This window comes from Brachycentrus maculatus, unplaced genomic scaffold (assembly GCF_059751285.1).
Source record: "Brachycentrus maculatus isolate JH-2025_06_01 unplaced genomic scaffold, ASM5975128v1 h1tg000135l, whole genome shotgun sequence".
Lineage (NCBI taxonomy): Eukaryota > Metazoa > Arthropoda > Insecta > Trichoptera > Brachycentridae > Brachycentrus > Brachycentrus maculatus.
This window is the reverse complement of record NW_028280888.1, coordinates 334,108-350,500: the sequence shown is the minus strand read 5'-3', so window position 1 is coordinate 350,500 and position 16,393 is coordinate 334,108. Positions and strand designations below refer to the sequence as shown.

The window sequence follows — 16,393 nt, the reverse complement described above, 5'->3', positions numbered from 1 at the left end:
TATAGTATTTATATTTTGTATCAGGTGTAACAAAAATAGCGGCATAGATCAACAGAAAACTGTAAACATTTCAAAGTAATTCAAATAGTTTAAATAGGTGTTTGTAACTAAGCATGTATTTACTAATCGGTATTTAACCATCTTAATAAACAAAAATTGCATTGCCTTTTTGTTCGAAATCTTAAATCATTTTTACAACGTTGCACTTGAACACACGCGTGTCTTTCTAAATAAAAATCTAAATAAATAAAATTGCAAGTATTCGTTTTATGTAAGTATCATACAATTTTCGGCTTTTCTTTCCTTTTTCCAACCAGACTGAGCTTCTGCAACGCCTGACCAAGTAAAGTTAGTATTTTATAAATTTTATGGGGAGTTCTTTCGAAAAACGTGTTTTAATTGTAATATTTCTTAAAAAATATATCGGTTTATTGTAAATTAAAACATTATAGGTACTAATGAATTTAATGCTAATCCAATATTATCTTTTCATTTTCAATTAATTTTGAGCAGCTGGCGTGATGAGTGCTTTTTTTAATTACTTTTATTTATTTACGCACGAATGTCGTCGAATTGCGGGACAGGGTGTATTTCAAGTACGATAAATCTGACGTTTCCTTTCGCATATGAAAGCTCCAAGACGTCGCTTATAATTTCATGTTGAAGATTTTACATGATACCTAAAATAAATGTCTTATCCATTGGGCGATCTAGAGGCTAATTAACGACGAAATTCGTTCAGCTGGCTTTAAATGAGATCATTTTCGGGAATAATTAATTCTGTTGTCAATTATGCGTACTGTTCGAGTTAGCGGCTGTAATGACTAATCTGATCGTTGGATAGAAATGTCTCAAATCTACCTACCATGGTATTCGGTGTCACAGTAATTAGTGACACTTTGGATTCCCATCTACAAATTTAAATCAATACAACACTAGCATTCATTATTTTAAAATGAGCATTAATTTCATTAATTAATAATTTGACTGACATTCAAGAGGTTCCTGGTTCAATTTCCATAATATTATATTTGATATCCATAGTAATGGTACTGAACTGGGTCGAGAAAATATTTATTTTATCGTTAAATACCGTACGACTTGACCAGGCATTATCTGCATGTACCAAACAAGGGTGCTATTTTAAAATATAAAATTGTAAGTAATATATATTTGTTTCAATCATATTACATGCGTATGTCACATATATAATATTCCCGAAGAGTAATTTCCATTACTCATTTGAGATATGGGATTAAGGCTAACAAGACTGAAAAACAAATAAGAAAACACTTGGCAAAATGTAAAATATAAAGCAATCAAATGTAAAGTAAATAGGCATACAAAAAAACATAAGGTAAGAAGCATGTTGAAAGGAAACTAATATGAAAATAAAACCAGTATTTATTCAGTTCATTCATTTCCTGATTGTCATTTTCGATTATCGATTTTAGTCAGTTTTTATTAACAACCTCGCATCTTTCATATACGTTTTAAAAAAGCACAGTGAAAGTGAAAAAATATTTGAAAGACAGAATAAAAGTGCTACATTTTTTACTTTTACATACAAGTCCTAAGAATTATTTGGCTACCAAAAGAATCGATCAAAATGTTACATTAACACCTTTTTTTATTTCTACATGAACAAGAAATTGATTTTTAAATAATAAAACAACAAAGTATGGTATATGTTAATATTGTTATTTAAAAATATCGTAGTTAGCTTCATACTACAGTGTACATTATATCATATTATTTATCCATGCATAGGCTAAGCCTATGTGGGGTTCTATAAATATTTATATTACAAAAAAGTGTGGGTTAAGTTTTTTTTTAAATTCTGCAAAAAATGGATGACCATCAGTTTTGTTAGGCGGTATGTATGCCAAAGGTATAACAACAAATCAATTAGTAGCACTAATGCCTTCATAAATAACACCTTCTTAATGAACTTGCATCTGATTTCAACTTTCTATGAGACCTGTCACTCACGTAAATCAAACATGCTTAGCAGAAAGCTTATTTTACGTACCGTTAGAAAATATTCACGTTTTTTAAGTAAGTTGTTCACATATCGCTGTCTTTAGTTGTCCGTCAGTCCAGTACATACTTATGATTATGCGTAGATATGCTCTCGTTTTAAAGAGCTGTTTTTGTAAACAAAAAATACCTTTAAGTGTAATAAAAAAAAAACATGAGACCTGTTTTGATTTTCGAGAACCACAGACGATCTTATTAACAGTTAAAAATAAAAAATATAAAAATAATTAAAAGATGTCAAATTATAAGCTACGAAAACTTAAAAATCATATTTTCAGTCGTTTCGCAGTATGTAAAATTAACCGGTTAGAATCTAGCATAAAACAAAATAAAAGCTTTCCCAATCTAACCATAGATGGTGAACTCACACGTACCAAGTGTAATGGGAATAACGACATATCTAGAAGTCCCAAAAAATTGAGTAGTGTGCTTGTCAATTATGTGTAGAATGTTGAATTTTAGTAAAGCGATGATAGGTCAAAAGCCCTGTAAATATCCAAACTTGCATATTCTTCTTCAACCAAGTTGAATGTCAAATATATATTTTTTTAAATTGTTTCTGGCTTCCCTTATTTCGATGTATAAGTGCTTGCAAGTATTCTCCCATTTCTGGATACGCACGCGGAGCGTGCCTGCGTAGTACTGCTGAGTAAAAACCTCTTTCCTATTGTTTTATACCCATCGCTAGTCCAAGCACGCTTCCTGCCCGGACGTGACAGCTCTCTTAGCGATGATTGGTCGCCCAGACCATTCTGTGGCCAATCAGGAATACTCTTTATAAGTCCATTATTGGACAGAGGCATGCGGCTTTGGGAATGCCTAACGTCCGCAGGACGCACACAGAATTGTAATGAGGTATTTTATAACCATGCATTCAATATGGTAATGCTCATTAATTATTTTTCAAATAATTAATCGAACGCCCCACCAGGGTATGTTAATATCTACATACAATTCCCTTATCGCAAACTTCATCAATAATACCAAAACATTACAAATCTCATATTATTATTATTATTATTTTATTTTTTTTGACATCTCATCAAAGATGAAGAAGAATATGGAAGTCTGGGCATTTACGGGGCTGACGACTGTCATAGGTTGGTTTAAGTGATCACTTTACACACGTGTAACATTCACCAATTCTACCCATTATTGACAACCACACTACTCAAATTCTTGGAAGTTCTATATATATATATGAACCAATTTAGAAACCTTGTTCTTGAATCACTAGAACTTCACTAGAGGTATCTATTGGTGAGATGCCTATGACGGTCAGCCCCGCAAATGTCCAGACTTCCATATTTTTCTTCATCTTTGATGAGATGTCAAAAAAATAATCTGAAAATAACTCCTGTAATTGGAGATAATCCAGATTTTGTGAACAAGTATTTGGACACACTCAAAATGTTGTATTACAAATCTCTATTATCTATTTTTTGGATGCGGTAATATTTCATAATATTTTGAATATGTTCAAATCTTTATATTCAAATATTGGATAGAAGCATTATTGATAAAATTTGTGTGTTGCGATGGTTCGAGTATGTGAATCAAACAAATGAAGAAAGAATAGTAAAATGAAGCGAATATGGTTGATAATATAATATAAAGAAAACCGAAGAAAACTTGACATGATCAATTATTTCAAAAACTTAAAAAGTCGGAATAATCTTCGAGTATGTATGAGAATATGCATTAATATGGAAGGGGTGAAGTTTCTTTGCAACGATACATTAGTATGGCGTTCGTTTTTCTCCGTCTACCCTCGCAGAGAGCAGCTTGATGGTTAATTACGTTTTTTTTACTTAGGATAATAAAAAAGATTATTTCAAGATTTTTTTATTGAAAAGGGGATTTGAAAATATTCAAATCATTTACGTGACCTACAATCTATCATTGACTAGAGGATATAATTGTACACTTTATAAACAGTTTAAAGTTCACCTTTTTACCTCTGATCGATTTTTTTAAATCATATGTATATAATGGTAATTTTTACGCAATGTATAAAGTGATCACTTAGTACTAGCCAACGATAGATCGTACGCCTAAGCTTCCATTTTCTCATCTCATAAATTGCCTCTGTTGAGATATCAATACAAATCGAAGTATTATTTTATTGGACACGATACTAAAATATGTAAAAACAGGAACATTATGGTAAATCTTAAATTATGATAAAATCTCTATATGATTCACTTCTCAAAACTTGCGTTAAAATGTTATTCAATTGTATAATGGGAATTTCCATTTATTATGTCTGGTTTTTCTGTATAGAAATTCCGAACGTAATTTACAGCATTATCAAATAAATAACAATACTAGTTTTTCCACGTTTAGATCCACCATTAGTATGCAAAATTGCTTATAGAACTGCTAAGAATTCAATATCCAACGGAACAGCTACGGACTGACTGGCTGAAGCGATACCGGCGATACACTCGGTGCAAAGTGTTTCCATAATAAAAAATGCAGATAGCCCATCTGGGATATGAACCCAGGACGCGTTGTACGTGCGTTACATTCAATTAGATGCGGGAATTGATTTTCCTCGTCCTATTGTGCCGGCCCACCTCGAGGCATGGGAAATTATTTATGCAGGAAACTACCATAAACCGGACAATTCCTGTTATCCTGATTGCCAACATTCTGCCATAGGTTGATGAAATAATTCACAATTGAAATGTGCTCAAATCTTCATAGAAGTTTCCTGCTCCCAGTCTGTATCTACTTATATTATTTATGGATTAGGCATTAACTTTCTGGAATGACATGTTGATTATTAAAAGCACTTGTATAATACCACTTATTATTGAGTTTTGTTACATACATCGTTCTCGTGTTTTACTATGAAAACAACTGTAGTTTTCGAAACTAGTCGTGTGTAATGAAATAAAACTCTATAAGTGGTTTACAACATTTTGAGTGTGTCCAAATACTTGTTCACAAAATCTGGATTATCTCCAATTGCAGGAGTTATTTTCATATTATTTTTTCACATCTCATCAAAGATGAAGAAGAATATGGAAGTCTGGGCATTTACGGGGCTGACGACCGTCATAGGCTGGTTTAAGTGATCACTTTACACACGTGTAACATTCACCAATTCTACCCATTATTGACAACCACTCTTGACAGAAACTCTTATATGATCTCACATACTAATATAACAGTTTCTGCTTAATAAAAAGCTTCTTTACATCTCACCAATAGATGTCTCTAGTGAAGTTCTAGTGATTCAAGAACAAGGTTTCTAAATTGGTTCATATATATAGAACTTCCAAGAATTTGAGTAGTGTGGTTGTCAATAATGGGTAGAATTGGTGAATGTTACACGTGTGTAAAGTGATCACTTAAACCAGCCTATGACGGTCGTCAGCCCCGTAAATGCCCAGACTTCCATATTCTTCTTCATCTTTGATGAGATGTCAAAAAATAATATCTATAAGTGGTACTTACTTATAATGAATATTGGTTTATTTTGAAATCATTAGACAAAGATAAAATATATATTTTATAAAATACTACCTGTACCCTATCAAGCGTTGCTCAGTCTGGTTAAATGGAAAAGAATGATGAGAGAGTGCACACCTTTCTTATGTGTTTAATTTCATAGTGCTTTTGGGTATACAATATTTTATCAGTTGTCAAGAAGCACATAGTCTGCCATGAAAAATATTAAGTATTGCTTGTGTTAACATAACGTAAGAAAGTACTTTTACTATTTAATAATGAAACCTTGAACTTTACCCAGTTTTCATGGAAGGTGTGATTTTCATTATTTACACAATTACTGTATGTTATTTATTATTAAGATTACATTTATTTCGAGGGTTTGGTTGCTTTAATAACATATCAGCTACACAATGGAAAAGATGGCCGTTTTATCTTTTTAAAAACTAGTTTCTACTTCTTTCTTCCGAACAATTGAAGCTAATTACATTCACGCAATAGAGGGAAATAAAGTTCCTCATTACATTGTACATAATAGTATCATGATATCATCCTAATTATTATATTGTGATAACTCGGAGATGGCCATTGTTGTCAGTAACTTCTGTTAATAGGTGTAATGCTGTGTATGTACTTACCCAGCCATACCAAAACTAGCATTACCTAAAAAATCAATTCAACATCAATTTGACTTTCAGATAAAATTTAAAAATATATTTTTTGACTTCCATTTTAACCTTTTGACTGGCAGGAAGGTATTATGTAGCTGTGTCATGTACTCCGTAAATTATCCCGAGAGCTGTCTCTGCATATCTGCATAGACCCTGGCTAGTAAAATAAGTAGGAAAATCGTAGTGAACATAAATCTTTTGTAAGCCAACAATAACGAAAAATTGTTAACGTAATTATTGCAATCAAAAGGTTATCAATATTTCAAATAATTATTTTAGATGTTAATACATGGAAAAAATTACTGTATAGATTTTTCTGATTATTTTCGAAAATCCGACCAAACTCATGATATCGAGAGATCGACGATTCCATTTTTGCTAACATGTTTCAGTAGGTTAAATTATAAATAAATTTAGGAATTTCGTTAATCCTTTTTTATCAAAAGATAAAATGTTAAAATTTACATAATCGAAGGGTAACTCTATCTGAACTATCGTACGATACTAAATGTCACTATTCTCTATTACCTAATATTTAAATTAATTTTAGTGAATAAGCCTTTATTTAGTTTTTTTTAGCGCGCGATTATCTTAAATTATTTCTTTTATTTATATTATTATAACATATATTTCTTTTCCTTTAAGTAATTAATTAAAAGTAATAAAACATTATTATTTTGTTGCTATTACAAAATTACGTTTGTATGGAGAACAGAGATTGTATGTAGAGTGGCGTCAGATATACTCCTTGTGCATTCTTTAGTACGCGGACATATTGTTTATTATATATATTATACATCCTGAAGCCTTTGAGATCAGATCGCGATTAGGAGCGCATTAAGAGTAAAGAGATGCTATCTACCGAGATGTACTGATTCATAGGATTCTGAGATATATCCATTGTAAGAATTATCTCACCATCGATCTGTACAATGGAAAAATTACCATAAAAACTGCTATTAGCTCGATTAAAATTTTAATATGGACCACCATAGAGCGATGCTCTATTCAAAGATGCATAATTGGATTTAATTACATATACATTTGTTTGGTATCGGTCAATCTAGCATGGCTGCCAACCTATCTAGGAAACATTTACATAATTGTATTTTTTAGCCTAGTGACATTTCACCCAAGGCCTTATTTGGTATTTTATAAAATTTACTGCGTGATTTACCGACTTAGATATTATTAATTTTACGGGTGGTATTTTTTAATTATTATGTAGATGCTTATCAAGTTTGATGCGTTGGAAAAAAGAGTTTTATTACATGTTGTATATTAACAATTATTGTCTGCATACAAAAAAATATTAATGTTCTTGCAGAAAATAATTTTACCAAGCATTCACTACATACGTATGTATATATTTTTTTCATATGATGTAGAAACATAGTTATCACACTATTTTGATAAAAGTTGTAGCTTAAAAATGAAAATTATTACGTTAAAAATTATCGAGAAAATATCTAAAAACATTTCGATTGTGTTCACAAATCTGTATCATCTCCAATTATGAGTTTTATTGCAATTTTTAACATCACAACATTGATGGAGAAGAATATGGAAGTCAAGGCATTTACGGGGCTTACGACTGTCATAGGTTGGTTTTAATTGATCATTTTACACACGTGTAACATTCACCAATTCTAACCATGATTGACAACCACAATACTCAAATTCTTGAAACATCTTTATATATTGATCAAATTGAAAACACAGTATGCGAGAGTTCACTAAAGACATGTATGGTGAGATGAGGAAAGCTTTTATTAAGCAGAAACTCTTTCCTTTGTTTGTGAGGTCTGATAATCCAGGATTATTCTAGAAGTGTGAAAGGATTCTGAATGAATTTATCTTTATTTGATCATTTTATATTGATTTTCACTAAATCACTCTGATAAATTAAAATGCAGCCTTGGGTTATATGTATGTATATGTACATCTCATATTGTACATTGCTCATTGAGGAGCAAGTAATACAACTAAGTAATAATGACTCTCACTGCAACTGTAAAAGAGATCCACAATCTCGTATTTCCAGAATTCAGCGTCATAACTGCGTTATAATATATGATTTAAATTCTCCCTGTTTATTCCTTATCCAACCTGCCGCCGATGCTAGGAATAAGTGCTCACATAGAATTGATAAAATCTTCCACATTAATTCCAATCGCCGACAGCCATCCCAGCCGCCGATTACGGTCCATCGCGCGATTAAACTCTATTATTACATTGAATATTCACGATGAATTACATTCAAGATGGGGTTAAGCTAATCTAAAGCTCTAGAGGCAATAATTACACGTCTTGGTGTTAAGAATTCTCTTCCTGATTTGCAAAGGAGACGCCCAACAATATATCAACTCAAGTATGGCCAATATCCAACCTTTCCGAAGGAACGTTCGTAAACGACAGTACTCGATGTATTTTTTCAACATAGCAGAAAACCCTTTAATTTAGAGACTTGGTACGTTGCATTTTAAAGAAAAAAGAAGGAATAAAATATTGACAAAAGTAATTAACGATCAATTTTGAAACATATCGAAATACATTAAAAAATCTATCATAGGTCTATTTTGACATAAATTTAAAACTAAAACGTTTTATTAAAAAATCAGAATCAAAAATAGTTTAACAAATGTCATGTATTAGACGAATGTTTCTTGGGGGTAAAGAAAAGGGTAAATCATAAAGAAAGTACATAAATAATTGAGTTATTCTAATTTCTAATCATTACCGTTGAAAATTTCATTAAAATACAGCGAATTCGGTTGCATTTGTTCGGCTTCGGTTGCAAATGTTCATTTAAAGGTATGATTTTTTTCCTGATACTTTTTATGCAATCATTACGTTTTCTGAAACCATAATAATAATATTATAATATTGGACGTCCAGTCTCCATTTTAATTTTATTTATTAATAACTAATATCCAATATTGCATTCTGGAAATTAAATTTTCCATTCGGTGAAATAACGCAGTAAACTTTGGATTTTAATTACTCGAAGGAAGGCTTTACTTTTACAAATGTCTTTTCTTATTGGAGATGTCATTTCGTAATATTTTTACATCGCTCGCACCTCAGGAAAATTATTTCTGGAATTAATGTTGTCTTTAAACGTCTAAAGCATTTACTTAGTAATTTTAACTTTTTACCTTTACTGATATGTGATATGTGAAGGTTTTAAAATCCATTTCAATCGTTTTAAATTAGTACCCAATCATGTGCTGGAAAATTTAAAAAAAAAAAGGTAATTTATTTTTTAAATAATTAAAAGTTTATTTAATATTTTCTAGATCAATCAGTAAAAATGGTTAATAATCTTATTGATTATGTTGATTTTAGTTTAGTAATTTAAATTATAGATGAATTGTCTTCTTCTCTCTAAATGCTGAGTTTTGTGATTATCTGGGATGAAACTCAGTGAATCTTATTCTCCTCTGTTCCTCCCGATTTAAGTTAAAGGAAAAGAGAACCCAGTTAAGTCCTTTATGTGGTAATTACATATTGTACGTTTCTCTTTTTTTAAATCATTAATTCATTAATTCCTGTAACTGCTAGTTTCTCATGATTTTCCTCTTCTTTCTGCAACATTCCTCGATAATGGAAGAATCCTTGTTAGATTTTAAGGCATTTGGAGTGTTAATTAGAGAGGTTAGTGATAGTATCTACATATGGGATAAAGAAAAAAATGCATCTTGTAGTCCAAGCAATAATCAACGTAAATTCTAGTCTACACCTAGTCAGTTATTAACTGTTTAGTGCCGTTAGTAAATTTGTTATCATCACTTCAACCTTTTTTTCTTAGTATATTTACAATATATATAACAAAAAATATATGGAATACTAACAAATAAAAACTGGTCTTCCACATCTTAAATCTCAGTTTTTCTAAAGGAAACAGCATCGCACTTTTTTGTACGACTTTGTCGTCAGAGATATGTTCTTTGAAGTTCTTACGGTAGCGCAGTTCACGCGCACTCATTTCAATAAAATATCAATTTTACAGTTCAAGATATTGTGCGAACGAAAATAAAGACGTGAAATGATGCTTAAAGATATGTAACTTGAATGTCGTCGGGGAAATAATTAACGTTAACGGAGTTCTGTATTCTCTTGGTAATATTTAATAATTTACGTTTATGCATCGCGTTAATTTCTTGTAGCTATTTCATGACCTTTTGGAAAAATGATGTTTATCTGACCCCACGCAAAAATGTTTGTTATTGCTATTTCAATGAAAAAAAATCATTATTTCATTCACAAACTTAATTATATTTGCTGCCTTATTTAATGATAAATAATGGAAAATTATTGTAATTTTTATCTGTTTTTGAATCTGTGAAAATACAAAGAGAAAAATTGTGTAATATCTAAACGTATTAAATTATTTAACCCTAATCTTGCCTTGATCTTTATTAAAATTGTAGATGTAAGGTTACTATTTAATTAAGTTGTAGGCGTTAATTTCGTGTATCATACATACTCTTATATTATTATGATAAAATATTTTCTCGCCCGAGTATGACGAAATATTCTAATTAAAATAACACTAGAGTGTGTTTGTGTGCGTGTATGTTAAAATCTATTGACAAACGTGTCAAAAATTTTGATCGATGACAAATTAAACGATCAAATAAGTTTGGTGTACAAGTAAACACGGTTCGTGCGTGGGACGCAGTTTCAACATTAAAGCTTTCTCTTAAAACTAATTCTCGTCTATCGAACCTCCTCGGTAAATGTGATAAGACCTTTAATAACTGAGTGCGTTACCATGTAATTTATAACCTATCTAGAAAAATGTCATCTTTTCTTTGATAAGCAAAGTGACACGATCTAAGAGCGTCTATTTTACCCGTGTAATGAAGCCTTATTAGTCTAGGACAAACTCGTGGGTACTTGGATAGTAAAACATAAAATATCAGGGTAATTGGTCGCGTTTAATTTGATCACAAGTGACGTACTCGTAAACTGCGTAATCTGTTTGTATGAAAGCTTCAATAATGAATAATAAGGCCTTAAAAGGTTTTTATTATTAGTATCTATGGAGCTTTTGTTATTTCATTTTAACTTATGCAAATTTACAATAATATTACATTATAATTCTATCAATATTGATTGATCTTATTAATATAACTAACTAACTAACTAACCATCACGCCGCTTCCCCGCAGGGGTAGGCAGAGAGAATCGAACGCCACACCACTCTGTCTTTGCAAACATTCTTCGCCTCTTCTACATTCATGCATCTCCTCATACATACCCGACGATTATTACGACTCCTGACCCGGCCGCTTTCAAGTGTTGGACATACCTGATTGTGCCAGGTTTTCCTCGGTCTTCCTCTGCTTTTTTTTCCAACTACATTCGCCTCATCCGTTCTTTCCTCACTCATGCGTTCCACGTGTCCAAACCATCTCAACACATAAGATAAAAAAACATAATGCGGTAGCGATTGTCAATATTTCTCAATCCAGCATTAAATAAATAGGAATAAGTTACAACTAAGCGCCAAAATAATAATCGTTACAATGGTTAAAATTGTATTTTCAACCTTTTACCCATGCTCACTCAAAACACCATTATCTCTTGTCCATCGAAACAGGTAGATTAATGTGTATATAAATACCATTCCGTGCATCCTATGAGGAAACTGAGTTCATTATTCTCGAGAGGAATCAATAAAATATTAATTAAAATTATTTATTAAGACGTGATACAATCATCTCTGAAACTATGTGTATTCTTACGTAAGGCGATCATAACAGAGTTAATCTGAACTGTGATGGAATGTTATGTACAGTATAATAATGTTATATGTTATTATTTTTTGACATCTCATCAAAGATGAAGAAGAATATGGAAGTCTGGGCATTTACGGGGCTGGCGACCGTCATCGGCTGGTTTAAGTGATCACTTAACACACGTGTAACATTCACCAATTCTACCCATTATTGACAACCACACTACTCAAATTCTTGGAAGTTCTTTATATATGAACCAATTTAGAAACCTTGTTCTTGAATCACTAGAACTTCACTGGAGACATCTATTGGTGAGATGTAAAGAATATTCCATATTCTTCTTCATCTTTGATGAGATGTCAAAAAATAATATGAAAATAACTCCTGTAATTGGAGATAATCCAGATTTAGTGAACAAGTATTTGGACACACTAAAAATGTTGTAAATGTTATATGTTTATGGGATTATATCAATGTATGAAATATTGAGAAAATTAAATTATAAACTAAGTGATCCATAAATATTGAGATAGTACCCCTTATTCCTACTTTCTTTATTAAACATGACGAATAATACAATATGTCTAACTCCACGATTTCTCTTTCTACTGATAAATAATTATATATTAATTCCATCTTAGAATAATTTTCTCAAGAATTATCTTAGTAATTATACCGCAGTCAAGTTAATGACATCAAGTACAAGTTCTAAAATAAAATTATTATTATTATTCATAAATTTTTATCAGTTATGAAGAAATATACTATCGTGACATTATCTTACCCACCTTTTAAGTTGGAATATTAATAAGGAAAATCTTGGAATACTTTATTTACTATTGGATATACGTTTGATTAAAATTTTAGATTATTTCAACAACTAATTAACGATTGTTTTTGCACTTATTTTCAACATGTAGTCTTTTAAAATAACTAAGGTTTATCGTAGTCGTTCATTATATTATAAAAGCAAAACTATGACGAAAGATACGTGTTCAATTCTAGAATCAAACCCTATTACAAGATCAATTTGTATTAAAATTTAAATATTATTTATTATATCAGACACTGTATTATTCACCCTAAGGATGAGATGTCAATTATGTTTAAAATGAAAAAGCTAAAACTTCACAAATCCTTTAACTTCACAAATGTACTGAAAACGTTACCGGTATGCTGAAGGTTCTAAGACCATTGCATATATATGCATAAATAAATAATATATATATATATATATATATATATATATATATATATATATATATATATATATATATATATATATATATAATGCAATATGGATAATTCAATAATGGGCAGAATGGTGAACGTTACACAAGTGTAAGTGATCGCTTAAGCCAGCCAAATGCCAGGTCGTAAGCCCTGAGATACTAAGATTTCTATCTTCTTTCATAAAAAATGGAAGAATGATACGTGTTTCATATGAAGTTTAGACGCCTTTAAAAATATATACTTACTATGTGCCCAAATCGGGAAAAATGTGTTTTTTTAACGTTTTAAAATGTTACATTTCCTTAAGTTTTATTCACAACATTGTATCACTACAGTTGCTCATCTTTTGTCGAGCGTAACATCTGAGCTAATTAATTAGTAACCTGTAGCGCATCCAGATGGCACTAGGTGCTCGAATATAATGAGATGTCAGTCTAGATGTTAGATTAGTACGAGCATACATTGTCCGATAGTGCAATTACAGGTGTCTCCTTCGATAATATAATCTGATGCCTTTTTTGGAAAATCTTAATTGACGGAAACAGGTGGACCGATGTACGTGAACTTTTTATTTATTACGTGACCATTAAATTTCGTAAAATGAAATGGCTAAGTCCCATCATTACCCACGAATTGTATTTCGATCCAATTTGTAATTTCGCCGAGGCCAAATTTAAGCGGAAAACCAATCGAAAAAAATGTCCAACAAATCATTAATGAAATGTTTTACCAAATGTTTAAGCAAAGCAACAGCTGAGCCTTTCAAATAAGTACAGTGTTTTGTTTAATGTATTTTACTGACACGTATATTTTACGTTAAAAATACAATTTGCGGGTACCTATCGAAGTTATAGTTTACTTGCAATGTTAATTATTGTAGGTTTATGTACATACGTACACAGAATACACAATATTTCCGCCCATTCATTACAACTTCGTATAATTTAGTAGAATTCTTCATGTCCATAGTCAAAAATCACAATCATAGATTTTGAATTCCAGCAAGAGCCAAAGAAAAAGCTGTTAATTTATTAAGGTTAGAATTTTGTCCATTCTTTTCAAATTTATTTTATTTATACATAATCAAAATACAAAACTTACTCTATGTATTTTGGTATTTTTTATTTTATTTGTTCGGGAATTGTACAGCTTACATATTAAAAAAAATGATATAAAACAATAGTTACATTAACAATAATAAACATTACATTACATTGACAAAAAATAGTTACGTTAAAAAAAAAAAACAATTATACAATTCCACAATTATGTTATAAAACTACATATTAAAAAACATTCAGAGATTAAACAAAAAACAAAAAAAAAAACAAAAAAAGTTTTGGTAAGAATATTTATGATTAGGTATAACCATACATGGATTTTAAAGGAGTGTCAACTTGATATTAAACATGTATCGTTCTTCGCTTTTATAAGAAAAAATATGGAAGTCTGAGCATTCCAGGGCTTACAACCTGGCATTTGGCTGGCTTAAGCGATCACTTTATACACTTGTTTAACGTTCCATATATGCCACGGTCTTAAATCTTTTCGCAAACGGGTAAGGTTTTCAAAACATTTATGAAAGATGTTTCATATCAAATTGAGACACTTTTAAATTGACATCTCATCCGTAGGGTGAGTAATCCAGTGTCTGATAAATAATATTATTATTATTTTTATACGGTTTACATCCCCTTCCGTAGTATAATATGGTCAGTACTCTCGGCTACCGTACGGGTTCAATTCCCAGGAGAGGTCAAATAAATATAAGGGATTTTCACTTTGATATTTATTAAATATTATCCTGGACTGGTACTCGAAGCCGAGGCTTGATCACCTTTCCTTTATGCGTTAGCAGATTTTGTTTATGAGATGCAGTGCCCTGTGCACCATCAGGTGCGGATAAGGGTTTGACAAATGGAGAATATGGTTTATTGATGAAAGAAAATGTGAACTATACCTTGATTTACAATCTTTTAAATCATCTCTCATTTAAATAACAAGACGAAAAAAGAGTGGGGACTGTTTTCTAAAATCGTTCATATCATTACCTTTTGCGGCTTAATGCAAAAATAATTTCGCGCGATTTGCGCCAACTTAAATGTTCTTTGACCTCAAGAGGGCCGTCATCGTCTGGCTCCATGCATGCCATGACGGAACCTTGGTGGCACCTTGGTGGCACCTTCGTGGCACCGCCCTGAGGGCAGCAGCCGCCATCTTGGCGTGTGGGAAGGCCGTTAGGGAGAGACATGCCACCTTAATGAATCGGGCAATTAGGCCTGCTTTTCCCGAGTAAATACTAAATCCAAGCTTAACCCTTAAACCACCAGTTTAAACTTAATGGACGAGAGATTCATAAATAAACTGAGGGTTTAGTTCGAGGCGTCTTAAGACAAGGTGCTACCTATATACTGAGTGCCACCTAAAAAAAGTACCTAAATAAGGGATTACATTTTTTATTAACTTTATAAAATTAATTAACTTTGTTTTCACCACTTTTTTATTAATACAATTTAACCTACCGGTTTCAACAAGAACCTTGTCATCATCAGGGTTTATTTTAATAAAAAAAACATTAATGTACTCTCACCAAAAACTTCCACACACTCCGTAAAAGTCTCTGCAGAAAACATTCAAGAAACATTTTTTATTATTTGATTTGGCACTGTGTGGTTATATTTATTAATTTTAAATCAAATTTCTTTATTTTTAAATTTCAACTATTTAAAATCTATTGTTTAATTAAAATATTATTCTTATTAAAATCTATTGTGATACGCTTTTCGATGCATTCCAAATCATTTTCAAAAATCGTATAAAATAATTTAAATCATTTAATTAAAAATCAATAGCAAAAAAACTGTGCCACGATGTATTTTTAGAATTAGTGGTATTAACTAAGTGATACGAGTTTTAAAATAAAAAATGGTTACATTTTTGCTATTTCGCTCGTTTTTGTAGTTTAATAGGACTCAAATATATGTTTCATAGATAATTTGTATACATTGTACTATCTAATAAAAAATATTATTCTCCTTCTAACCCTTATTCGTACCCAATGATGCATAGGGCACTGCATCGTAACGACGTAGTGTTATTTTGATCGTTAACTGCATAAAGGCAAGATGACCAATCTTGTGATTCTTATACCAGCCTAGGGTGATAATTAATAATAAAAAAGGGCCGTAAATGCCCAGACTTCCATATTCTTCTTCATCTTTGATGAGATGTCAAAAAATAATA

At 31.1% G+C, this 16,393-nt stretch overlaps 1 protein-coding gene across 1 annotated transcript in view; it reads left to right on the top strand.

The window, feature by feature from the left end:
• Positions 1–16,393, top strand: part of LOC148309258 (protein grainyhead-like) — a 117,761-nt gene that overhangs the window by 77,475 nt on the left and 23,893 nt on the right. The gene's annotated exons all lie outside the window — the stretch shown is intronic.